General features: G+C 40.9%; 1 long non-coding RNA gene across 1 annotated transcript; it reads left to right on the plus strand.

Moving 5' to 3' along the window:
- The first annotated feature begins 13,653 nt into the window (after positions 1 to 13,653).
- Positions 13,654 to 23,609, plus strand: LOC149127957 (uncharacterized). Its single transcript, XR_016229646.1, has 2 exons — positions 13,654 to 13,929; positions 23,197 to 23,609. It is a non-coding gene; the product is annotated as an uncharacterized LOC149127957 (long non-coding RNA).
- The last annotated feature ends 2,379 nt before the right edge of the window (positions 23,610 to 25,988 follow it).

The raw sequence follows: 25,988 nt of genomic DNA on the forward strand, positions 1-25,988 counted from the left end.
AATAAAGAAATACCTGTATCAATATTGCTGCAAATATGATTTTGTCAAACATTATATCTTTGACAAACCAATGGTTAAAAAGGATATACTACAGTTTCAATGACATGTGATTATTTTAATTTTAATCTATATAATTGAAATGGACATAATTTTCTTTGATTATTGTTAAATACTTTGTTTATATTCCTGATGAACTATAGTGGTTTTATTTTTTATTTGTTATACTCCTTATTTTGTGGAGCATTAAGTCTTTGATTATAATGTAAATTTAAATGTAATATCAATAATTAAAAAGAAAGAAAAAGAAATGGAGGAGGAAGGCAGTGAAGTATTACATTCTTTGAGTTGCATCTGCAAGCTACACTGAATAGTAATCACCATGCATTTGCCACAACTTGAGAATCTAATGTATAAATAAATTCTGCATAAGAAAAACAAAACAACAATTAAAAAATCACACTTTGAGTGCAGACCAATTTGTTCACTGGGCGAGCATTACTTCTTTGCTCGTGAACTACAGATCTTCCCTGGGAAGCAGAATTGGTGCAAGAATTGGAGAAGCAACCTCAAACTTCAGTTTTAGGTCAAAGAAAATAGCCCAAACTAAGCGAAGTGCACATAAGCTTCTGTAGGGAAAACCCTTTCCCCTACAAACAGCTGGCCACTAAAGATGCCAGGAAAAGTGCTCCCTCTTTGGTAGAGCAAATAAGCCTCATTACATACAGGCCCAGATCCTGTCACTTGTGGAGATTTATTATTAACAGAAATCAACCAAGCCTTTCATCTGGAAGCTGACTATCAAAGGTTGATGAGGGAGATCACCCAGATCTCAAGACCAATTTGAAGTTTCAGAATGCAGTCATTGGTGCACTTCAGCAGGCTAGTGAGTCACACTTAGTGGATTTCTTGGAAGATGCTAATTTCTATGCCACTCACACTGACAGTCTTCATCACATTCAGAATCATCCAGTTGGTTCACTGTATGTGGGGAGAGAAAGCTTTAGTGGAGGCAGTTTTTGCAGCATTTTATAGTGGATTCTGTAAAATACTTTTGTTGAACTTGTGACATTTTTGTAAGAAATTTCTCATCACATATTGCATTTTCACTGTAAAGTGTCATTACATCTTTCAGTATGAATATGAAAAATGTTCACAGATCTCAATGATGTGAACCCTGTTGCTCAGGAGTTACATTCCTAATATGCAAAAGAGATGGATGATATTTCTCACTTTCCTGATGCATGTTACTGTGTATTAAAGACTTGTAGTGTAGCTATTAATGTTCTAGAATTGATTAAAAATGTATTCATGGCCTTTGCAATAAAACTGGTTATGGCTTGATCCAAATGTTTAGAAACAAGGGCTATTAAGTCTCACCATACATCATGGTGATAGAACATGGACTTTTACAAGAGTGAAGATCCAACTCACAACTACAGTGTATCTTACAGTTCCCTTCAAGAAAAAAAAGTGAACCTGGCAGCCATAGAATACACTATGTGCATTCATATATTGTAGTGTCAACATTCTAAATTAATCTTCTACATTCACAAGTGGTGGAGAGTCTTGTCATAGGCATGTACCATTTACATCTGGTTTTCTAACTAGACTGCACTTGTCTTCATTGTAGTAAAATGCCTCCTGCAATATATCTTGCATAACTCCTCATTCTACCAAAAGTTAACTAATCATCCAGCTGGTAATGAAAACAGTAACTGGAGGATTCAATTTGTAAGTGTTCTAGAATAAAATAAACGTATTCACACCTAGTTAGTGCAGCTTTTATTGTGTTGTGGTTGATCTCAAAACTGAGATTAATTTCTCTTCTACCAAGAGGAAACAATGCAGATGTTCTTTTCTTCTTGTGGAGTTTATAGTGCAACTCTTAGCATAATCCTGATGTAGAGCAGCAGCAAGCAACACACATCTCCAGTTTATGGAACCTTTGCCAATTGAGATGTTGGCTGGTTAGGTTATATCTGGTTATTGTCCTAGGAAAATCACTTTCCTAGAGATAGTCTTCCAAGTGATTTAAAGACTTACCTTTCTATTGAAGTTTTTAGGTCAATTATGTATGATGACTAAACTTACAAATAATCTTGTTCATCAAAAAATAATGTACTTAACCACAAATATATGTAACAATTTGTCAGTTACACTAAAACATTTAAAAAAACACAAAGATTGGGGTGAGAATTTTGGTACAGGGGTTAAGCCACTGCTTGTGATGCATGTATCTCCAATAGAGCCTCGTTTGAGTTTCTACTTCTCTACACTTTCAATTCATCTTCCTGCTAATGTGCCTGGGAGGCAATGTATAATGGCCAATATGGTTTGATATCACCCTTTAGGATACCTGAAAGGGCTTTCTATATTCTGGATTTAGCATGGCCTAACCTTAAATTTTGTGGGTATTTGAGAACTAAACAGTTGATGAAAGGTATCTCTCTCTGCCCTTCCTTCTTTTTTCTGTCACTATGCCTTTAAAATAAAGAAATATTCTGAAGTCAATGGTTTTAATATGAGCTTCAAATAAATATGATCAAATAATATATTGTATACAGAAGAAGAAAACTTTAACATATAAAGAGCTGAAAATTTAAACGATGAAACAAAGATATACCAAAATGTAACACAGAGAGAGTTATAGTGGCTGGCCACCTCAATAATGAAAAGAAAAATGTCAAAATAAATGGTGTTACTAAAGATAAAGAGGGACATCTTATAGTACTAGAAATATCAAAAAACTTCGATAAGATAGCAAATATAGATATATGTTTCTCCTACAGAAATGCTCAACATTATAGGAAAAAGAGACAGAGATAAGCAAAATCAACAACAGCACTTGGATTTGCCAGTATCCTTCTTTTAGTGATGGGTGGCACAACGATGAAAAAGGCTGAAAAGGATATGGAAGGTTTGAATAAAATAAAGCAACAAAGTTAATTAATACAAACCACACTAATCAAGAGAATATGCCTGGGCCAGCGCTGTAGCACAGTGGGATAATGCCATGGGCTGAAGCACTGGCATTCCATGTGGGCACAGTTCCAGACCTGGCTGCTCCACTGCTGATCAAGCTCTCTGCTATGGCCTGGGAAAGCAGAAGAAGATGCCCCAAGTGTTTGGGCCCCTGCACCCACATGGGAGACCCGGAAGAAGCGCCTGGCTCCTGGCTTCAGATCAGTGCAGCCAGTTGGGGGTGAACCATTGAATGGAGGACCCCCCCATCTCTCCTCTCTCTGTGTAACTCTGTTGTTTTTTTTTTTTTTTTTGACAGGCAGAGTGGACAATGAGAGAGAGAGACAGAGAGAAAGGTCTTCTTTTTGCCATTGGTTCACCCTCCAATGGCCGCCATGGCCAGCGCACTGCACTGATCTGAAGCCAGGAGCCAGGTGCTTCTCCTGGTCTCCCATGCGGGTGCAGGGCCCAAGCACTTGGGCCATCCTCCACTGCACTCCCTGGCCACAGCAGAGAGCTGGCCTGGAAGAGGGGCAAGGGGACAGAATCCGGTGCCCTGACCGGGACTAGAACCTGGTCTGCCGGCGCTGCAAGGCAGAGGATTAGCCTAGTGAGCCGCGGTGCCGGCCTTCTGTGTAACTCAGAGTTTCAAATAAATCTTAAAAAAACAAATAAATGAAAGAAACTATTTCAAAAAAGAGAAGATGCCTTTCATTCAGTTGCATTGCATGCAGCATTTTCCACAGAAAACAATTTGCTACATTATAACCTCACCTGAATAAACTTTAAAGGACTGAAATAATTTAAGATATTTTCTCTGACCACAATTATGAGTATGTGGTCCAGTGGTTAAGATAATATATGGTATATCCAAATCAAAATCAGAACATCTGAGTTCAAATCTTGGCTCTACTCCCATTACAACTTCCAGATAATATGCTTCCCAGAAGGAGGCAAGTGATGCTGGAGTAATTGTATCATTGCCACCCATGTGGAATATTTGGATTGAATTTCTGGATCCATTTTGCTTGGATAAACTCCAGCAGTGGTGAGTATTTAGGAAGCAAACCACAACTGGGCAATCTCTCTCTGTCTCTCTGTCTCTCTCAAAGGTGTTTTTTTTTTTTTCAAAATTCTAAAAGCCAAAATCAGAAGGCTATTTGAGAAGTTGAAAAATAGGTGGAAAATAAGCAGTGCATTTTGGAAAAAACAACTAGTAAGTTATGGACTGGAAAGAATCTCAAGGGAAATTATAAATATTAGGAAATGATTGAAAATGAAAACACAGTATACAAGAACTCATGTGATTAAAAGAGAGGTAGATGGAAATTAACAGATATAAAAAATCTATTTTATGAAGAAGACATATATAAAATCAATAAGGCAGATTTCCCATTAAAAAAAAAAATAGGGCCAGTGCCATGGCTCAATAGGTTAATCCTCTGCCTTGTGGCACCAGTACATCAGGTTCTAGTCCCAGTCGGAGCACAGGATTCTGTCCTGGTTGCCCCTCTTCCAGGCCAGCTCTCTGCTATGGCCCAGGAGTGCAGTGGAGGATGGCCCAAGTGCTTGCGCTCTGCACCCGCATGGGAGACCAGGAAAAAATACCTGGCTCCTGCCATTGGATCAGTGCGATGCGCCGGCTGCAGTGCGCTGGCTGCAGCGGCCATTGGAGGGTGAACCAACGGCAAAGGAAGACCTTTCTCTCTGTCTCTCTCACTGTCCACTCTGCTTGTCAAAAAAAAAAAATAGAAAAAGCTGAGAAAGCTAAACTCCAAAAAAAGCATCATAATGAAATAGACTACAGTGCAAAAGGACCATTTGTTGTGAGAAATTTGGAGCTGGGTTCATGGCCATGGAACCTGACCCCTCTGTCCATCAGTATGCCCCTAACTATAAACCCAACCACTACTCCCTAGTTCTCTAATGGATTCCATTGAAAACTACAACATCTAATCCTTCCCTTGATAATGGATGCTGCTATAACAGCTATACTGTCCCTCCTGCTAATTTGCTGTCTGCATTGAGCTAATGGGAGTGGCACGCTTGCTATCATCACCCACTTGATCTTGTCTACACTTCTACTAGTCTTGCTGGGCGAGGAAATGTGCAGGGTGTAGACCATGCTGCAGTTGTAAGCAGTGACACTGTTTGGATATCATAGATGTTGGCAGGACATTTGAGATCTGCATCTAAGACAAAGGACCATTCAGCACACAATTTTAACATTAGCCAAATTATCTCCATTTCTTATCAAAAGCCCCAGAGATAACACATGAGGTCCAGAAAGAAGTTGCATGCATCGAGGAGAAGGAACACAAGGAATTCAGAACTCTAGTGATTTCCATGAGCAGATACACAAATACAGCAAACAGCAAATAAATGAACTGCTAGCCACTTTCACTGATGTTCTCTGCACCACCTGGGCTGTCTCAGCACCCAGGATCTGCATCATAGCACAGGCCAGACTCACAGTATGGACAGGATGTATGAGATTTGGGCTATGCCTTTATGCACAATCTAAGCTTCCTGCAATGTGCCCTATCATCCTCAGTTGCTCCATCCTCTTCATCTTATCCCTGTGAGCATACGCACCTCCCTACCTCAGTGGCACCCAAATGCACACTGGCCTCTGTCACCTGGTGGTCCTCTTTGGAAGTGGATTCCCCTGTCTGAAGACTCTATGGGAGGGTTGCACCATGGTGTAGTAGGTTAAGACTCTGTCTGCAGTGTCAGCATCCCATATGGGTACCCATATGGTTCAAGTCCTGGCTGCTCCTTTTCTGATCCAGATGTCTGCATATGGCCTGGGAAAACAGTGAAAGATGACCTAAGTGCTTGGGTCCCTGCACATGCATGGGAGACCCAGAAGAAGCTCCAAGCTTCTGGCTTGGGATTGGCTCAGTTCTGGCTGTTGCAGCCAACTGGGGATTGAAAACCAGCAGATGGAAAACCTCTTTCTCTCTCTCTCTCCCTCTGTAACTCTGCCTACCAAATAAGTCAATCAATCTTAAAAAGAAGACTATGGGCAGTAAGGAGCTACCACATTCCAGCTTCTTTGCTGGAATGATGCTCCAGAATGGGATCAGCAAAAGATTGGCAGGCTTTGCTCTCAGTAGTAGTTGGTTAAGCTGCCATAAAGGCCTCTACATAAAAGATATCTATTTACCACACACATGACACAATAGTTCTAGCAATAAAGTGGTATTACAAGTTAAGTTCCAATTTTCTGGCTGTGCTTTTTTCCCCTTAAGTTTATATTGCAACCAAGGAATACTACAGAAAATGATTGTTCATTCATTCTCTAAGGAATAGGAATCAAATCATGGCAGTTTTCATACCATATAGCATTATCATAAAGCCATGGGTCTCACCTGGCACAGAATAAAGAGAAATAGTGACATCAAGTCAGGCATTTCTGCTCATTTCAACAAAGAAGGGGAGATAACAAGCCATTCCTGAATGATCTCCCATTTGAAGAAGAACAAGCCTGCCAATACTTCTGGGTTATGGAATCAAATAATCCCAGTGATAGAATCAACTAGTCCTTATTGAATAACCCCAGCCTGAATATTTCTAAATCTCTCACTCAGGGCCCTTTCCTATATGGCAGACTCTTCCATTTTTTAAAAAAAGGCATTTGTTTGAAAGGCAGAGTTACACAGAGGGGAGGGAGGCACACAGAGAGGGAGCTAAATTCTATCTACTGGTTCACCCCTGAAATGAGAGTAATGTCCAGAGCTGGGCTGATCTGAAGCCAGGATTGAGGAGCATTTTCCAAATCTCCCACATGGGTGCAGGGGCCCAAGGCTTTATGCCATCTTCTGCTGCTTTCCCAGGCAGATTAGCAGGGAATGGACTGGAAGTGAAGCAGCCAAGGCACCAACCAATGCCCCTGTGAGATGGCACCGCAAGTGCATTGGCTGTAGAACCTTCCACTTTAACCCCTATCCTGACCTAATGATGCCTAGTCAGGCCATGAGAAAGAATCAGCTCTGAAACTCAGTTCCAATTGTGATGGTTGACCCAGGTACACATGCAGCATTGTCAACGTGTGGAAGGGAAGTCTTGAAGACTCTGAAATATCCCTAAATAACTTGACAGTGCATTATATACAATATTATTCCTCAAGAAATCCTACAGGAAATTCCAAAGTTAAAAGATTTAATTTAGAATTTTGGATATGAAAAAAAACCCACAATCTTCTGAAGTTTAAAACATTCCATCCAAATAAGACTCCACATCATTGGAAACATAGTCACTCATTTAACCAGGATGCTTTGATCAAGAACTATAGACCAGATATAGAGTTTTAAGATCACTCATTTTGAAAAATAAGTTGATAATTTTAAGTTTTTAAAAAGAGATTTATGTATTTATTTGAAAGGCAGAGTTACAGAGAGGGAAGGAGAAGAAGAAACAGAGACCTTCCATCCACTGGCTGGGCCAGGCTGAAGCCAGGAGCTCCAAAACATCTTGATGGTCTTCAGTGGGGGTACAGGAGCCCAAGCACTTGGGCCATCTTCCACTGCTTTCTCAGGATCACTTGCAGAGAATGGAGTCATGGAATTTTAGGGAATATGGGATACTGGTGCTGCAGGTAGATTTAACTGTGCTGGCAGCACAGGGCCTGGGATCCCTCTGGTGATATTCCCAAGCTCCCCTATCCTCATGGTCCTCAGCTCCAGCTGGCAGCATGGTGCCTTGCAGTGCAGTGCAAGGCTGGAACCATTGAGCACTGTAGAGGGCCGCCCCTAGCTGGCCACACAGCTTGGAGTTGAGGTGGCCATGAAAGCCACCAGGTTGCTCAGAAATTAGGGGTTCCTGTTGGCCCCAGGTGGCTGCAGCACGGCTCCAGTGTTGCGCTGGTTCCCCAGCAAGGAGAGCTTGTACCTACGGAATGCACATCGATTGCCTGCCCCCCAAGATGTAGCGCATGCACTTCTGCCTACCAGCTCTTGTAGACTCCAGGCATCTGGTGTCACTGAATCCTGCCTCTCTTTAAGGAAACTGTGTACATCCAGACAGTAGCAATAGGTGACATGAGGGCCAAAGATGCACTACCCTGTTGTTCTCCCATCGTCCATCCCCTCTTTCCTGACTCATGCACCCACCTCTACTCCACCAGCCCACTGCTCATCTTTCATCTCCTTTATGCCCCAGGCACACTCAGGAAACTGTCACTACCTACCCCCCAGACTCACCAACCTGTGCCTCCATCACTGGGAAAGCTCTCATCAGCCTGCTGCTTTCCTCCTCCTGGCTGTTGGATTCTCTCTTTCCTCCTTGCCATCTACATTTCAGGGCCAACCCATGCCTTTCTGAACATCTGCCTTGAAAGTCCCAGTCTTCCATCCCCATTCCTTTCCGTGGTCAGCTCTGGTCAGCTCTGGACTAGGAAGGCCTCTGACTCTGTCACTGGGCCCCTCATTTTCCCTCTTCTGCCATTAGCACATAATCCTTGGCTTCAGCTTCACCCTCCACTGCCTCAACCCAGAGCTCAGATTAGGAGAATTAAATAGGGGAGGGCTCCTTCTCTATACCTAGCTGTGCCTCCTTCTCTGGGAGCCCACCCCTGTGTAAGACTAAGGCCCAAGACAAATTTCATTTGCCCTGGAGGGGAGCACTGAGGTCAGAAATGCTGCTGATAGAGTTCATAGCTTTAAGATTCTCCCAGATGACCTGGGGTGGAGGGAGGGCCACAGTGCTCCCTTTTGCTTCAGTCTTCTCCTGACTTCCATCCACCTCTATGCCAACTCTCTGGATGAAGTTAGGAGCCAGGAGTTTCTTCCAGGTTTCCCATGTGGGTGGCAGGGGCTAAACACCTAGGAATTTTTTTTTTGTATTTTGATTTTTTAACATTTATTTAATAAATATAAATTTCCAAAGTACAACTTTTGGATTATAGTGGCTTCCCTCCCCCCATAACCTCCCTCCCACCACAACCATCCCATCTCCAACATCCTCTCTCATCCCATTCTTCATCAAGATTCATTTTCAATTATCTTTAAGAAGATCAACTTAGTATATGATAAGTAAAGATTTCAACAGTTTGCACCCACACAGATTTAAAGTGTGTTCCCCAGGCCACTAGTGGAATGCTGGATTGGAAGAGGAGCAGCCTGGAGAACTGGAGCCCATATGGGATACCAGCATTGCAGGCTGTGGCTTTCCTTCATAGGCCACAAAGCCAGTCCCTGGGAGGGCTTCTCAGATTTGAGTAAGGACATGACTCTGTCATTTCTTTTCCAATGAAAAGTTGCCAGCAAGCTATAATATAAAATATGCAGACTATGGTGCATCAAAACCATACAATCAATTGAAGAATAGGCTAAATGGGGAAATCCAGAAACAAAGCAGAATACTTCAGTATTGGCAGTGACTTCTGTGGATGATGGCATCATAGGGTTATTTTTCATACTAATGCTTTTCAGCGTTTCCTTTTTCCAAAATGAACAGCATTTTCTTTAGAACAAAGGAACAAAAATCACCCATGAATTTGCTAACTTGATAAAATCTCATTTATTATAGTTTTGACACCTTTTGCTATCCAAGTGTTTTTTGCACAGGTATAATCATAATGTACATACATTGTTTTATCCTCCTTTTAAAGAAGACATGAATTAATTTATATGAGAGGTTTTACATATAGCATTGAATGCACGATCCATAAAAGTATATAATGTAAGCTGTGTTAACTAAAGATGTTCTCTATCTAACATATTATTTAAATAGCAGAAGATAAGCCCCACAAAGGGAGGTAATACTTGTAAAACATATATCCACAAGAATTGCCTGCAAATTTCATGAAGCTTGTGAGATTTAATAAGGTGATAAATCCTCCAACTTAAACCTAAATAAATTGCGTTACATTTACATAGGATATATGCAGATTAGAAATAAATACATACGATATATTGAACTTTAGGGAATTGTGAGATAAAAGAATGAATGTTTCATAAAATTAATGCAAATTAAATGCCAATGAGGTATAAACAATACATATTTATAAAATCTATTTTTTTCTTTTTTTTTTTTCTTTTTGACAGGCAGAGTGGACAGTGAGAGAGAGAGACAGAGATAAAGGTCTTCCTTTTGCCGTTGGTTCACCCTCCAATGCCCGCTGTGGTCAGCACACTGCAGCTGGCGCATCGTGCTGATCCGATGGCAGGAGCCAGGTACTTATCCTGGTCTCCCATGGGGTGCAGGGCCCAAGCACTTGGGCCATCCTCCACTGCACTCCTGGGTCATAGCAGAGAGCTGGCCTGGAAGAGGGGCAACCGGGACAGAATCTGGTGCCCTGACTGGGACTAGAACCCAGTATGCTGGTGCCGCAAGGCGGAGGATTAGCCTAGTGAGCCGCGGCGCTGGCCATATATTTATAAAATATCTTAATAAACAATCATAATGGTGCCAATTGTTTACTAGGATGTAGAGCATTCAAAAATATTATTCATTACTGGTCAAAATGGCTAAATTTTTCACAATATATCTGGATAAGTTATTACAAAGCCTATGATAGTATCATCATACAGTGCAGGAAAGATGTCCTGATAGATTTACCCAGCTAACTTGAAAGCTTAAAACCACAATCTAGGATAAAAACATATGCAGAAGCTTTATTCCTAATGCCTAAAACCTGAATGAAATCACAATGTTCTTTAGTAGATAAACAGAGAGCCAAGCTGTCACAGCAGGTGGAGGCTCTTGAAGGCACATGGGATTAGGAAATATGGGGCATGGACACTGGACATGGGGACACAAGAGAAAAAGGCATGGGCTGGAGTCACAGGGGTTCCAGAGACAAAAGGAGGACATTGGCTTCAGTTAAGTAGCAGGCAGACAGCTGAAGGAAGATGTAGTTGTAAGCAAAGGGCAGAGTGGTACCCACAGGCTTCCATGAACTGGGAGTAAAGGGAGGAAGTCACTGCAGGTCAGGAGAAAGGTCACTCTATACAGAGAAGGACTGGAGACACACAAGTCCTGACAAGTTGTATGGACAAGGGAGGTCAGCACTTAGGGAAAATTAGGGCTACATACAGAGTGGCTGGGGACCCATGAGGACTGGCATGGTGTACAGGCCCAGCAGGAGACTTGCAGAGAGATGTGCTGTACATAAAAGGGATGAGCACTCTCACAGCTGGTGCATACTGCAGACACAAGGAGTAGAAGCTTCAAAGAGCTGGCTTGGATGACACTTTTTAAATGACAAAACTATCAAAATGAACAAGGGTCCCAGATAAAGGAGATGTTGAAATAGCAAATAACATATGGGCTTTAGGAACAGGATTAAATATGCAAAGTGAGCAGACACATGGAACTGGAAACATTAGGAGGCAGATGGGGCATATTATTACAGGATTTGGAAACACAGCAAAAAATACAGGAGATGCAATATAAATTGTCACAGTAGTTGGAGACCTGCTTAGAGAAAATTTAGAGCCTCAAGTGATTGAGAACCAGTCATTATGGCTTCCCTTTTTAAAACTGATTTGTTTATTTATCTGAGAGAGAGAGAGAGAGAGAGAGAGAGAGAGAGAATCTTCCATCGATCCACTGGTTCACTCCCCAAATGGTTTTAATGGCCAGAGCTGGGCCAGTCTGAAGCCAGGAGCCAGGAGCTTCTTCTGGATTCCCCACATAAGTGTTGGGGCCAAGCATTTTGGCAATCTCTTGCTGTCTTTTCCAGACCATTAGCAGGAAACTGAACTGCAAATAGAGCAGCCTGGACTCAAACTGGCACCAATATGGAATGCTGGGGTTGCAGGTGGCAGCTTTACCCACTATGCCACAATGCCTGGCCCCTGTAGTTTCTTTCTTAAGAACTAAAATTAACTATAGAATAAACCATACAATAGAGACAAGTAAAAACAGGCAGGCATCAATGAAATACCTGTAGAAAAATGCACAGTAGAAATAAGGAAAAAGAGTTTTTAAAGCATATAACAAAATTAATAAAAACTAGTATAAGTCATTAAGGAAATAAAAGAGAAATACCATACAAACAACCAGCTTCAGCAATCCAAATAGCATCATCTTCAAATTTTTTTTTCTTTTTAAATATTTATTTGAAAGTCAGAGTTACAGGGGAGGCAGCAGAATAAAGAAAAAAAAGAAAAAGAGCTACACACATACACATGAACACACACACACAGAGAGAGAGAGAGAGAGAGAGAGATCTTCCATCCTTTGGGTCTCTACTTAAATGGCTACAGTGGCTAGGGAGGCAGAAGCCAGGAGTGAGGAGCCAGGAGCTTCACTTGGGTCTCCTGTGTGGGTTGCAGGGGTTCAAACTCTTGAGCCATCTTCAGTTACTTTCCCAGGCCACTTAGCAGGGTGCTACATCAGAAGGGAAACATGCAGGACTTAAATTGGTGCCTTTATGGGATGCTGGCATCCCAGACAGCAGCATTACCCATTACACCACAAATCCCCCAGCTACCCTCCTCCATTTATAAGCCTTAACAAGAGAGTAAGGATTTTGAGAAATAGTTTGGAGTAAAAATTTTTTAAAGAGATATCAAAAGTCACTGTATTTTGGAAACCAATATACCGTAAGAAAGATATGCATAATGGAGAGAACTTCCATATAAGTTAAATAAGACTAATCAGTATTGGAAAAATCAGATCAATGAATTTGAAAATTCCACAAGCAAAATTTCAGACTCAGAAAATTCTAGACATTCAAGGAAGGTTGTTCCTCATTTTCCCAGATTCATCCAAGTGGCAATAAACAGAGAATATATTTGAATTTCTTTTGAATTCATTGTTTTACATTAGTGACACAGTTAGATCATGTGGAAGGAACTTAACATAAATCTTTAATAAGAGATACAGGTATTTTAAGCAAAATATGAAAACAGAAGAGATCAACAACAAGCAGGATACATTAGAAGATAAAAAGATGATTTAACGTACCAAAATAATCCAAGTAAATAATTCATGTGTAAGAAAAATCTAAGTAAATCACATGATCACTGAGATTAAATGTTGAAAAGCTTTCAATAAAACAGCTTTAACTATAAAAATAACAGAAAAAATAATAGCAATTCCCTAATTGTAATTAAGACTAGCTACAGAGAAGTAATAATAAACGCCATAATTAACACAGAACACTAAACGATTTTTCCCTGGAAATAATCTTGGACAAGGTTTTCTCCTCTTTCTTTCTTCAACATTGTCCTGGATGCATAATTAGGGAAATTAAACAAACAAAAAGAAATGTAAGGTATAGGGTCAGCTTTTAAGAAATAGAACACTTAATATATGTTAATGATACTAGTATATATGTAGATAATCCAACATTAGCCAAAACCAAATATAAGATGATAGATGAATTAAGCAAGATTATTAGGTGCAGGATCAATACAATCAAGTGGGTTACCAGGAACGCATAAAAAGCAAATAGAAAACAATGGTAACAGACAAAGTACAATCCAGAAAATGAATATCTGTATTAGAAATACTCTTCAAATCCATATTTAACAAAATCAAATGACCGAACAGAAAAATAAGCCAAGAACACAAAGAGAAAAAGGCCCAGAATCCGTAATCACCTGAAGATTATGGCAAGCTCCAGTTTCAAGGTCTGAACAGGATCTCAGGAGATGGGATCCTGAGGGCAGGACAGTGCCCCCTGCTGTCGGGAAGGCCAAGTTTCACGCCTGAGGCCAAGCCCCGCCTCTCACTGCCCCCACCCGGCACAACCTTAAGGGTCCGCCCTCAGGCTAGGGACGATGATGATTGGGTGCATCCTCTGTGACATCGTGTCGCCTCTGTGACTGTAGAATCAGGCACCCCAGGGCAGCACTGCAGACCCTGGGGGATCCTCTTTCCGTTGCTGCCAAGGTCAGCTTCCGGTTCTGCTCCCGACAGCCCCGGTTGGCTCAGACACTTCTACCCTGAACTCCCCTCAGCACAGGGCCCTGTGAAGAGGCCCAGAGTCCCTGGACACCGGAAGCAGTGAGTGTGAGTCCCGGGCCCACAAGAGGGGAGAGGGGTGGGCCGCTGGGGCCCTGGTGTGCTGCCCTGTCTCAGCATGCAGAGACTCTGCCTGAACCTGGCCTCACCTCTCCAGGTTGTGTGGGGAGAAGGAGAATCTGAACCTCACACGTGACCTGATTTCCTTGAGTTGGGCACCAGGGTCTCAGGTCCATAGCTTTCCCTAGGGTCTGAGTCAGCATTTTGTTGCTAATGAAATAACAGCAGAGACTCAGTGGTATATTTACCACACGCTTTTGGAACAAGGACGAGGGGCAGGGTGTGGGGATGGACTTTCTGTTGGTGCAGGCTTGGGATGGCACAGATCCCACGTGGACAAATGGAGTGTGGGGGAGGCCAACCCCAGGTGGTGTGAGCACTTAGTGGAGTACGAGGATTAAGTATCTAACTTCTCATGCTTATGCACTTAGTTTTTGATTTCCCAGCACTTAGAGTGACCTTATTATTTATCCCACCTGGTGTTAACTGACGTTTCTGTTTGGTACCATATTCCTAGTTACTAATGGCCACTGGTTGGGTATTTATACCATTGATATATTTGTACTGATTACAAATGGTGAATTTGTATTTTTGTTTTGAGTTATACAAGTTTTCTCGTAGGTATCTTAATGCTCTGTTTAGGGACACTGGTAGGAAGCCTTGTAATGTCTTCTTGGAGAACTGCCGGTTGTCTCACTGTGTAACCCTTGTAGTAGTCTGACCTAAATTCTGATTAGTCTGAAATGAATGCTGTTTTTCTACATTTCATTGGATTCATATTATAATGGACTATTCTTCTGCATATTTTTATTTTTAGGCAGTTGTGTATATATGTGTCTTAAGTTGATAAGAATGGAATTTGGAAATATTTATGTAATGTAAATGAACAAAGCAAGGCAGTTATCACATCCACTACGTTATATACCTATTTTTCATGATGAGAATACTTAAAAGTCTAAACTCTTATTATTTATTTTTCTGTAGTAGGACACTTTGTTATTAACTATTCTCACCATGTTGCATAACATACCTCTTGAATGTATTCCTACACCAAATGTGATTGGCCAAGATGACTTCAAATCCCCTTCATGTGTCTGTATATTTAAATGGTTTTCCTATAGACAGCATGAAGTTGGGTCTTGGTTTTATTTTTCCCATGTCAATCTCTATCTTTAGTGTATTTAGATAATGTACATTTAAAGTGATTATCCATGTAAGTGGGTTAGTATGTAATATGGTTGCAATTGCTTTCTCTGTTATTTTTTTAAAGTCTTATTTATTGATTTTTGTTTGTTTGAAAGGCAGAGAGACAGAGAGAGGGAGATCTTCCATTGGCTATTTCATCCCCTCCAAAAAAAAAAAAAAAAAAACCTACAACAGCTGCAACTCAGCCAGATTGAACACAGGAGCCAGGAAGTCCATCCTGGTCTCACACATGTGTGGCAGGGACCCAATAACTTGAGCCATCACCTACTGCCTCCCAGGGGGTTCATTCACAGGAAATTGAATCACAAGTGGGGTTGCTGAACTCAAAGCTGGCACTCTGATATGGGACATGGTTATCAAAATTGGTGTGTGTTTAGCTGCTGCACCAAATGCCCATGCCGATTCTTGTTTTTAAATATTTTTTGTAATTTTATTTTATATTTTAAAAATTTTTATTCATTTATTTAATTCATTAAAGGCAGAGAAACAGAGTAATCTACCATGTGCTAGTTCACTCCTTAAATTTCTGCAAGATGGGGCCAACACTGTGGCATACCAGGTAGAGCTGCCACCTGTTGGTTTATTAGTTGCTGTTAATAGTCCCAGTGATCTGTTATATATCTGTGATATCAATTATCTCTTTTTTTAAAGAATTTATTTATTTATTTGGGAAGCAGTTACAGACAGAGAGAGAAAGAGAGAGAAAAGAAAGGTCTACATCCACTGCTTCACTCCCTAAATGTCCCCAAGGGCTGGAAGGTGGTCTGATCCAAAGCCAGGAGCCAGGAGCCAGAAGCTTCCTCCAAGTATTCCATATTGGTGCAGTAGCCCAGGGCTTGAGCCATCTTCCACTGCTTTCCTAGGCCATAAACAGAGAGCTGGATTGGAAGTGGAGCAGCCAGGTGACAAATCAGTGTCAATATGAGATGCTCGTGCTGCAGGTGGAGCCTTAGCCCACTGTCCCACAATGCTGGCTGCCAGCCATGGCTTTTAGTTTCTGTGTTTGTCTGATAATTGTGGTGCCTTCTAGGTGGCTGTAGGAAATATAGGCAGAGATAAAAAGTGCATTGCTTTGCTTGGGTGGCCATAACATAATACTGTCAAATATGTGGCTTGAATCACAGCAATATATTTCTTATAGTTCTAGATTAAATATTTGAGAGCAAAATGATAATAGGTTTGGTTGCTCCTGAGACCTCTCTTTGGTTACCACATAGCCACCATCTTTCTGCACCCTTATATGGATTTCCTCTGTCTATGTGCAGCCCTTCTTATAAGAACATTGATTAGTTTGGATCAGGGCTTCATGCTTATGATATCATTTGATGTCAATTATTTGCTTAAAGTCCTGTCTCCAAATAGTGTCACATTGGTTGCCAGCATTTCATGATATAAATTTTAGAGAGATACATTGGTTGTCAGCATTTCATGATATAAATTTTAGAGAGATACATATCAGCCTGTAATACTTAGAAGGGCCCAGGGGTTTGCCCTGTAAGCAGCTGTCTCCAAGGAAGACTTAGTTTCTGAAATGTGTGTTAATGTTTCTCACAGTATTATTTTCAATATTGATGTAAATATTGGTGCATGAATGAACACACATGTGCACAAACCCCTGTGAACATAGATACATTATTGTGAAGATGTTTAATGGTTGCATGGAGATAAAGTAAATATGGTAATCCATATGATGACATAGTGGGGCCAGCAGTGTGGAATAGAAGTTTGAGCCTCTGACTGCAGTGCCAGCACCCCATATATGTGCGGGTTCAAGTCCTGGCTGCTTAACTTCTGATCCAGCCCCCTGCTAATGCACCTGGGAAAGCAGCAGAAGATGGCCCAAGTACTTGGGACTCTGCACCCACGTGGGAGACCTAGAAGAAGCTCCTGGCTCCTAGCTTCAGACTAGTGTAGCCCCAGCTGTTGCTTCCATTTGGGGAGTGATGGATGGATGTTCCATCTCTCTCTATCTCTCCCTCCGTCTCCTTCTCCCTTTCTCCCTCCCCTTCCTTCCCTTCCTCCCCTTCTCTCTGCATCTCTGCCTTTCACATAAATAAAACAGATTTTATTAAAAATGACACAGTAACAAACATAACATGATGAAAAATAGAAAATGATAAAACTTAATAAGTGTGTTATCCAATATATAATTTCTAAAACATAAACAGCAAACAGAGGAATGTTTTCTTAACATGTTCAAAATTTTAAATTATAATTACTCTAAACTTAAACTTTTCATTATAGGGACACAATGGCAAGCTACATTACCAAAAGCATAAATCCAATACCACTGTAGTACCTTTTTCATTGTTGTTTCATATTTTTTAAATATTATCTACTTAATTAAATTGTGAATTATGGTGGGCTTTTCTGCTCTTTGAATACCACTTATAGCATTTAAGAAATTTACAAATTTATCATTGAGTGTGTTTTTTCAACACAGGCACTGATATTGCCAGTTCAGTGAACACTGGGGTGACCATTGCAGGATTTAAAATGAAATTTATATTATAATGACATAGGTCTCCCTAAAATCTTCAAAGCCTCCAAAGCACATAAATTATCACATCAGTAATTTATTAGAGATATTTGATTTAGTTTAATTTTTATGGCTAATGTGTCATTACTGTTTGGCAGTTAGAAATATAATTGATAAAGCATGTAAGCATTAAGATTGTATGTTCCCTATAAAGCATTTTGGCATGACAGTGTGAGCATATGTGTGCCTTCATTTTAGTAGGATATATAAAAATGTTTTAAAAAGATATATTACTTATTCATTTGAAAGGCAGAGTGACAAAGAAAGGGTGGGAGAGTTTACGCCATCAGTTTTCCAAGGATCCAGGCATAGCAAGGCCAAAGCCAGTAGCCCCAAATTCCTTTTGGTTTCCCATATATGTGGCCGGGGCTGAAGCATTTGGACAATTGTTTGTTGTTATTCCAGGTGCATTATCAGGAAACTAGATCAGATTCATAGTATTGAGGACTGGAACTGGTTTTCTAATGCAGATGCCAAGTAGTTCAAGTGGTGGCTCAACCTACTGTGCCACAATGCCAGCCCTGACAAATTTTATTAAAAAAAAAAAAAGGAAAATTCTTGTACCTTACCTAGAAATGGTTCCAAAGACACTTGCAAGTAAAGAAATATTTACTGAAGACATATTTGTTAAAAGCAGAGAGACTCAGTGCTTATGGGTCCAGACCAGTTTCCTACCTTCCCTATCATGACTCAGTGCAATGGAAACTCCACTCCTAAGTGCAACTGAGAACACATGGCCCTCTCTCCTGCTAGCTGCCAGCTTGGGATGACATCCTCATTTTTCTTTCTGTCCTCAGTTGCCTGCTGCCAGAACTATGTACTGGGTGAGTGTAGCTGAGAGGTAGGGCTCAGACCACACTTGAATAATGGAGACTCTGTATTGGGCATTAGGACACTTGGATCTCATCTCCCACAACATGCAATGTCCACTGTAGCCACATCCATAGAAACAGTACATTTGCAGTGACTTTAGGTTGAAAGTATTGGGGATATTTAGGAGGCAGCCTTCTTTTTATTTTTTTTTTTATTTTATAAGCAAAGACAAATAGCAATGAAAGAAAGCTTCCATCTGCTGGGTCTTTCTCCATTCAAAACAAATAAGGGTGAGCTAAGTTAAAATTGGGAGCTGGTAAGACAGGCATGATAACACTGAGAATTAAGTATTTTTTTTTTTTTTTTGCAGGTAGAGTGGACAGTGAGAAGAGAGAGAGAGAAAGAGAGAAAGGTCTTCCTTTGCCATTGGTTCACCCTCCAATGGCCGCCGCCATGGCCGGCGTACTGCGGCTGGTGCACCGTGCTGATCTGAAGGCAGGAGCCAGGTGCTTCTCCTGGTCTCCCATGGGGTGCAGGGCCCAAGGACTTGGGCCATCCTCCACTGCACTCCTGGGCCATAGCAGAGAGCTGGCCTGGAAGAGGGGCAACTGGGACAGAATCCAGCGCCCCGACTGGGACTAGAACCCAGTGTGCTGGTGCCGCAAGGCAGAGGATGAGCCTATTGAGCCATGGCGCCGACCGAGAATTAAGTATTAATTGGGATGCTCACTTCCCTTTTCAGAGGGTCAGTTCAGATCCCTGCCACTTTACTTCTAATCCGGCTTCACCTAATATGCCTGGGAAGGCAACACATGTTGGCCCACACCAGTATGGGAGATGAGACGTGCATGGAGTTCCTCAGTCCTAATTTTGTCTTGGCCCAACTTTGGCTATTGTAGGTATTTGGGGAGATCGGGACATAAACCACCAGATGGAAAATCTCTGTCACTCTCTCTTTATTTCAAGTAAATTAATTTTTAAACAGTTATAAATTGGAAATTAGGCACTCAATTTTGGTCACTAATGTAGCTAGTTGTCCCAGCTACTTGAGCCTCTACCTTCTGGGTGATAAAGACCTAGGATGAGCATTAGCAGGAAGCTGGAGCTGAATTAGGATTGAGCTGGGACTCAAACCCAGGCTGTCTGGGATGTGCTGACCCAAGCAGTGTACTAAACACTATACTCAACTTCAACACTTTAAGGAGATAAAAAATATTCTATGATTGTTGATGGTGATGGTTACAACTAAATGAAAACAGTGAATTGTATAGATACTCTTAAGTGGTGAATCTCATGGTAAGTTGCATTTATATCTCAATTATGCTATTTAAGAAAATTATTTGACTTAGAATATATTGTATTATTTCAAACTTTTCATGTAATATATATTTTAGTGTCAAACTCCAATGCACATAAAATGTGACTTTATATTTACATATAAATATAAATATGAATATAAATGTAGGACCAAGTGATGACAGCATATTAACTAGATAAAGAACAGTGATTGATTCAGGTCCAAGGGATATTGGTTAAAAGATGACATTAATCTTTTCTGTATATCTTTTCTGAGAATAAAATTAAGAAATGAATTAACATGAAACAAAACATGGTCAGACACCAGAAACATTGAATATATAATTTACTAGAGATGAATCTGAGAAGACTAACATTTGGGACTGACATTGTGGTGCAGTGGGTTAGGACAGTGCTTGCAATGCTGGCATCTTATATTGGCATGCCATTTTGAGTCCTAGCTACTCTGCTTCTGATCCACATTCCTGTGAGTGTGTTTGGGAAAGCAGTGGAACATGGCCCAAGAACTTGGATCCCTACCGGCCATATAGGAGACCCAGATAGAACTACCTGGTCCTGACTCCTGGCCCCACCCTGGCTGTTGCAGACACTTGGAAAGTGAGCCACAAGAAAGAAGATCCACCTATCTCTTTGTCAGCCTCTCCTGCCTCTCTCCTTATTTCCCTTTCAAATAAATTTTTAAAAAAGAAAAAGATCAACCTCATTTCATAATCCTTGTGGTGGAATCTTAATTACCCAATCTCCTTTCTATTCATCTATCCCTTTATACTACAGGGATTCTTTATTCCCATTCATGCAGTACAAATTACTTACTAGAACTGCTGTCATGACTTGGTGCTCAAAATCATGAACTACAATTGTCATATGATATCTATACTTAAGAAACAGATAAAGAATTTGCGTAAGATTAGCCATCTATTTGTGAGTATGGTCTTCCCACTTTTATTCATATCAGGACTCCTCATTGAATCCAAATATCCAACCCCAGTAGGAACAGCCCCTTTTGACAGAGGTGTGTGATGACCAAGGGAACAATTCCTGGGAATGGGTATGAGAAACCAGTACTCTGTGTTGCTAGGCTAGTTCTTTTATCCATGAAAGTTCATTTTATTTCAAGGAATATGCCATAGAGACCCATTTTTAAGCATGCAATTTCTTCTGTGTCCTGAGATGAGGGTACCTAGGCTATAAATTCAAGACTGAAGTTCCTGCTTTTGCACAATAGTCACTGATGGGCAATGGCAGGATCAGAGAAGGCTTGGGAATTTCAACAGGACAAACCATAGGTGAGGCATAAAGAAAGCCAGGGATAGGCTGTGGGACAAGAGTCAGTACCCTGTCCTACTTCACTCAAGGCCATCTCAATTCTGGCCATCCTCATTTGAGAGTTTTATGAAACCCTCTGTTGACCTTTTTGCCTAGTTTGTAACATAAACCAGTAAGTAGAGGGAAAAGTTCAGATCCATTCCTTAGAACAGTAAGTGAAGATTTGTTAGATATTTAGATGGACAGATGGATTTCAGAAGCTCTTATCTTTTACTTAGAGAAGAAGTCTAAGCACAGGTTCAAACATGGCATGCAGCATTGTAAGATTTGTCTAGAGTGTGAGAAGAATACACAGGGACATTAGGGCTTTATTAAGTGAGAGTGGGCTCAAAAGGGTAAATGGGGATCTTTATACCACTCATTCCAAGGGTTCAGCAGGAGAGAGTGGGAGCAAGCTATAGAACTGAGAAAGTTAGAGAGCAAATACTGAAAAAAAGAGCCCTCATCTTCACTGAAGGGCATAGGCTCATCATATTTTCTGTATCTACTTCCAGCTCATCGTGGACACAGGCCCTGCATGTCCTGAGTCTGGAGTCTCTTCCCAAGTAATCTAATGAATTCATTTCATGAGCTGGAGTATATTCAGTCATGGCTGATTCCTGTGTCCCCAACATGGTCATCATTACTCTCAGAAGTTGTTGAATTCTAAAACATACAAATTTATCAATCTGCATGAGCAAAACTGGAACAAAACAAATTGGAAGTGGAATGTCCTTTAAGATGGAAATAATATATTTTATAGACTCCCGGATAGTGAGTGGTGACAGGCTATCTTTATGCAGATTATAAAATCATTTTGCCTGAGTGTAGCAGTTTTTTAATATCTTTCATAGTACTGTTAAAGTAGAGGTGGTAGATCCCACTAATCACTGTGCATGCCCCTCTTTGTTTTTTTTTTAACATATTTTACAAGGCCTGTCAACTGTCCATAACTACCTTCAATAGAATGCCAACAGACATAAGTACTTGCTGTAAAGGTTGGCCTGAAGTGTAAGCCAGATTGCCTAAATCAGTGGCCAGGTTTTTAAAATCAGATTCATTTGGCTCAGTGTGATCATTGAATATTATAATAGAAAAAAATACTAAGGATTTCTTCTGCCAATAACAGCTCCAAGGAAGAATCAAAAGAAGAGGGAGGTACAGCATGTCTGCTGTAAGTGCAGCAGTCTTGATGTTTCAAAAAGAAATGCTTCACTTATTGTAGACATTCCATTGGCTCATAGTAGAAGGCCATAATATCTTTCAAGTGCATCTGGCAAAGACTTAGGATGTAGAAGTTTAATCCTGACAAATGCACCCAGCTTTGGATGCCCTATAATTTCACTGATGTAGGCGTGTTCAGTAGTACCTGGCAGGGTCCCTTCCATTTAGGCTGCAAATGGTCTGAATGTGATCCTTGTTTCCAAGTTTTCAACAAAACTAAATTTCCTGAGGAAATAGGCTACTCATGTGACTTAGAATCTGGCACTGGGAGAACTTTATCACCCTATCAAAGCCTTCTGTACCTGGCCTAAATTGATACTATGTGCTATCTTATCCTGAATCTCTTAATCAAAGAGGGTGTCAGAAGTGAAGAATGGCCTTTGAAACAGCATCTCATATGGACTAAACTTGAAGACAGTCTTGGATGGTATTATCATTCTGAGAAGGGCAATAGGCAATAGTTTCTTCCAATTTTCTGAGGTCCATTGGCAGATCTTACAATTTTCTTAAGATTATGATTAGCTTTTTCAATTTTACCCAACAACTGAGATCTCTAAGAGGCATCGACATGATAAAAAAATTCCTAGAGCAGCAGCTAACTCTTCAGTTATTTTAGATACAAATTAAGGTCCATTGTCACTCTAGAGTGATGGTGGGGGTCCAAAGCATGGCACAATATCCTTCAGAATGGCTTTGGATACCTTTCGTGACTGTTCAAGTTGGAAAAGCTTCTATCCATCCTGTAAAAGTATCAGCTAAAACTAGAAGGTATTTATAATTATTTATTGGAGGCATATTAGTAAAGTCAATCTGCCAATCTTCACCTGAAACATGTTTCTCTTCTTTCACAGGAGTCAGTAAAGAAGGTGGCCTCACATGATCACCAGGGTTATTCTTAAACAAAGTGGACAGGGGCCAGTGCTATAGCACAGCAGGTTAAGCTGCCACCTGCAGTGCCGGCATCCCATATGGGCACCAGTTCAAGATCCAGCTGCTCCACTTCTGATCCAGCTCTCTGCTATGGCCTGGAAAAGCAGTAGATGATGACCCAAGTCGTTGGGCCTCTGCACCCACATGGGAGACTGGGAAGAAGTGCCTGGTTCCTGGTTTTGGATCATCACAGCTTTGGACGTTGTGGCCAACTGGGTATTGAACCAGCAGATGGAAGACCTCTCTCTCTCTCTCTGCCTCTCCTCTCTCTGCCTCTCCTTCTCCCTCTTTGTAACTCTGACATTCAAATAAATAAATAAATCTTAAAAAAAAACACAAAGTGGACAAGAATGAGTTACTTCCCTTATGACAACACTTGCTCCTTTCAATCTAACCACTCGAGAGACTATGCACACTAAAGCTCCTCTCCTCTGATGGGTTGAGTCATGTATTTCCTTAATAATTTTCCATTGAGGGCATTGAGAGTATAACCCTATGTTCTAAAGTCCACCTTCTACTAGCATCTGTAACTTTTTTTAACTTTTATTTAATGAATATAGATTTCCAAAGTACAGCTTATGGATTACAATGGCTCCCCCCATAACTTCCCTCCCACCCTCAACCCTCCCCTTTCCCACTCCTTCTCCCCTTCCATTCACATCAAGATTCATTTTCGATTCTCTTTATATACGGAAGATCAGTTTAGCATACATTAAGTAAAGATTTCAACAGTTTGCTCCCACACAGAAACATAAAGTGAAAAATACTGTTTGAGTACTAGTTATAGCATTAAATCTCAATGTACAGCACACTAAGGACAGAGCTCCTACATGAGGAGTAAGTGCACAGTGACTCCTGTTGTTGACTTAACAAATTGACACTCTTGTTTATGGCCTCAGTAATCACCCTAGGCTCTTGTCATGAGCTGCCAAGGCTATGGAAGCCCCCTGAGTTCACCGACTCTGATCATATTTAGACAAGGCCATGGTCAAAGTGGAAGTTCTCTCCTCCCTTCAGAGAAAGGTACCTCCTTCTTTGATGACCTAGTCCCAGTCAGGGTGCTGCATTCTGTCCCGGTTGCTCCTCTTCCTCTGCTGTGGCCTAGGAGTGCAGTGGATGATGGCCCAAATCCTTGGGCCCTGCACCCACATGGGAGATCAGAAGTACCTGGCTCCTGGCTTTGGATCAGTGCGGTGTGCCGGCCGGATTACACTGGCCACAGCGGCCATTGAGGGGTGAACCAATGGAAAAGGAAGACCTTTCTCTCTTCTCTCTCACTGTCCACTCTGCCTGTCAAAAAAAGAAAAAGAAAAAGAAACCACACTATGCTAAGATAGATATTGCAAACCACTTACCATGCTGCCACTTTTGAAACAAATGTCTAGACATTCATGGTCAACAATATGTTGTTAGCTATATTAACCTAAAAATTAAGAACTTTGGCTTTTGCCTTTTACTTACAGAATTCAAAGCATAGGCTCAAACATGACATGCAGCATAGTAAGATTTGTTTTATTTAGAAAGTGAGAAAATACAAAAGGACATGAGGACATTATTAAGGGAGAGTTTACTAGAAAGGGTAAATGAGGACCTTCATACCAGTCATTCCAGGAGCCCACAAAGAAAGAGAGTGCAGGAGCAATCCAGAGGACCAAGCAAGTGAAAGAGTAAGCAGTAAAAAAAGAATGCCCCTCCCTTTCACCAGATTTCTTACTCACTTCCAAATGGGAGCAGTTACATAATCTGACAGCTAGGAGGATACAGGTGGATCACATGGAGGCAGGTGAGGTGTGGTCTTCAGCTCATGAACATAATCTATATCCCTGACTTGCCCATATCATTTTATTGCAAGAGTGTAAGCAAGGCAGAAACATGGCACAGTGAGTTAAGCTACCACTTGGAACACTCACATTAATATTGCACTGCTGGCTTGTGTCCTGGTAACTCCAATTCCAACTGAGCTTCTGAATAATGCATCCTGGAAAGCAGCCAATGATGGATCAAGTGTATAGGCTTCAGTCACCAACATGGGAGACACAGGTGTAGTTCCTGGCTCTTGGGTTCTTGTTCATGGCTGTGGCCTTGTATAACCCTGATATTTGTGAGAATTGATGGCACAAAGAATCAGATGGGAGATCTCTCTCTGTATCTGTTTTCTCTGTCTTACTCTGCTTTTCAAACAGATAAAAATAAATTACTATTTAAATACAAATTTAAAATATAAAAGGCAAAGTAAAATAATCTTTACTACAGATTTATTTATTTATTTGAAAAGCAAAGATACAGAGAGAAAAGGAGAGAGAGAGAGAGTGAGAGCAAGAGAGATCTTTCATCTGATGGTTCACTCCCCAAATAGCCACAAGAGCCTGAGCTGGGCCAGGCCAAACCTGGGAGCCAAGAGCTTCCTCTAGGTAGCCCAGGTTAGTGAAGGGTCCAAGTACTTGGGCTATTCTCTGGTGCTTTCTCAGTGGAGCAGCTGGTATGCAAACAGGTGCTGATATGTGATGCTGACACTGCAGCAGGAGGTTTAACTTTATATGAGGCAGCACTGACCCCAAATATAATCTTTTGTTTAAAAAGGAACTTAGTTGTAATGGGTGATTAAGAAACTGTAATTTGAAAAGAAATTGGCTCTTTAAAGTATTAATTTTTGTTTTGCTCATATACAAATAATTTGCACATATATACATTTAAGATTAAGGTACAAATAATT

This window comes from Oryctolagus cuniculus, chromosome 2, assembly GCF_051225735.1.
Source record: "Oryctolagus cuniculus isolate XC-2025 breed Fujian yellow rabbit chromosome 2, ASM5122573v1, whole genome shotgun sequence".
In the NCBI taxonomy this organism is placed as follows: domain Eukaryota; kingdom Metazoa; phylum Chordata; class Mammalia; order Lagomorpha; family Leporidae; genus Oryctolagus; species Oryctolagus cuniculus.